Consider the following 2526-nt stretch of genomic DNA (forward strand, 5'->3'; position numbering starts at 1 on the left):
CTTAACGTGATAATCGCGTATTGTAAAATCAATCTACCGTTGATAATTGCGCAGTTGATAATCATGTAAAGATATGTCGTTAACTACATCACTAATTACATTAAGAACACAGATAAGCAATTCATTGTCCATCTATTTGCGTATTTTGATTTGATGGTTAATTAACTTTTTGTGTGTTTAGTTAAACTGTATTCTAGCTGCGACAGATAAATTTACATCCATATTTCAGGGGAAAATCTGTTAAAATGCATGTTCCCCTCAAACAAAACATTAAGTTCGATTAAGATTAAGTTTGCCTAAACACAAGTTATATCGTTGTCTGGATTTATAATTAAAACCCGCCCATGTGTTTGCTTAAGGCATGATGTAACCATGGTAACACTTGGTTTGACATAAATGTATTGACCATCAAAAAATAAAAGATTACTTCTGTTGACCGAGTGGCACAACAAAATATTTCAAAATACGTTATTGTCACACTATATCAAATTCAATGGACAAAGTAACCTTGAATGTATACTGGGCCTTAACTTGTTGTATGCGACATCAATTCTATCGTTATATCCACTCCCATAGTGAATGTGTGCATTTACAGCAAATAACTACTACAAATCTGTAAGAATTATGCAAGACAGTATACCCCATTTTCACTAGGACGGCGCTCTCGCCGCGCTCTCTCTGCGACCTAAAATTTGCCAGATCGCTCATCGAATTGCATAAAAAAGAAACGAATCTTTTTACACTTTGTGTGTTTTGTTGTCTTCTCGGTCACACTTTTACGGTCTGTATGATATACCCAGTGTGAAAGCGAGTGAGGTTTGAGAATTTAGGTCGCAGTGAGAGCGCAGCGCGATCGCAGTCTAGTGGAAAGGGGGCCTTAAGGTGGGTTTACACCTGCGTATATTTTCAAGTGCGCATGATTTCCGCATGAAATTTTGTCAATACGCGGCCGAACGCCTAACATTTGGATTTTTTTTGGAATAAATTAAATTGTACGTCGAGCCCATCTGGCGTTTGAATTACGACTTCAGCGTTTTTATTTCGCATGAGATGCGAATGACTGCAACTGAAATGCGCAACAAAATTTTCCGTACTGCGAATAGATTCGTATGGGGTACGTATGTTGGGCGTTTTCCGGACGCACACAACGTCTACCGACAGCATACCTGACGCACCTGGTGCTAACTGCATTCCAAACGCATTTCAGGTGTGTCAGAGGAACAGTTTGTGTTACATATACTTTTGTTTGCGAGCATTGCCAATAGAGTATTTTTGTTAGAGGAACCCTTTGTACTACGTATGCCTTTGTTTACAGGCAGTGCAAGTAGAACATTGACAAGTAAACAGTGAAGAGTTTTTTTTTATTCATTTGAGAAGCCGTAAAGCAGTGACACTGTGTTTTTACAGAAATGTGGGCCATCATTTACCTTAAGAAATTATGTGCACTGTTAACATTGTGTTTGTTTTCACTTTGTCCTTAATGATTTCCCCTATCATCTTAGTACTTCAACTACTATAAAAGTCACACTCATACACACCACAAAACGTATTCAAGATCGATATCTTTATCAAACACGTAAATTAAACAATTATGAAACCTCACGCCCTCTTTCAAAGTTGTAATATGGCTCTATATTGCACCTTTATATCATGTGGTTCTACACACAAAAAAGTGCCATTATCAGCAATTAAGTCAAATATCTGTTACACAAAATGGCACGTGTGTCACACAAATTGACCCAGTGCTTGAGCAGGTCCCTCTACATCTTCCCGTCCCTAGAGGCTCTGTTGGGACCAGTTACATTCATGGTGTCCTGCAAGTTGTGACCATCTTTCTATGCCCCCGGTACAACTTCGTCGGTCCTGGCCTGGATCTGCCATCTTGAGATGATTTTTTTTTTGGTCTGGACTCAGATGCACCTTCGTATTTATTCCAACATGATCTGGAGTGTGCGTCGATCACGCTATCAGGACGCGTAGTATGCGCAAAGCGATTGCAGAACGCACGGTACTAAATCGTGATCTATGTGTGCATTCGTTATACGGTCGCTCATGGTGCGTTGTGTCTGCGCTGTAAGAACGCTATGTACTCGCAATACCGCGATATCCGCGTATTACTGCGTATAAAGCGCAAACATGTAGCGTCTTCATAGCGCAATCGACCGACGTGGGACCACTGTATTGCGCATCCATAACGTTTTGGGCACCAAACTGCGTACGAATGATAGTTTTGTGCATGTCCAAAACTATCAGGCGAACTGGGCGTATATTTTCGTTTGCCTGCGTTCGTGAAACTTTGTAAAAACGATTCAGATGCGATAGAGGTGCGACTTGTGCGTGCGGCCGCGTATTGAAGAAATTAGTCAAAATGTCGAAAAATGTCAAAACGGAACTCATGCGGCATGAAAATATACGCAGGTGTAAACCCACCTTTAGTGAAACTTCCGTCCACACACTCTGCTGAAGTGATTTACATGTTGAAAAAAGAAAAGGAATTGGGCATTAATTTGCCTGGAAGTTAGACGG

Source organism: Branchiostoma floridae, chromosome 14 (assembly GCF_000003815.2).
Source record: "Branchiostoma floridae strain S238N-H82 chromosome 14, Bfl_VNyyK, whole genome shotgun sequence".
Taxonomy (NCBI): domain Eukaryota; kingdom Metazoa; phylum Chordata; class Leptocardii; order Amphioxiformes; family Branchiostomatidae; genus Branchiostoma; species Branchiostoma floridae.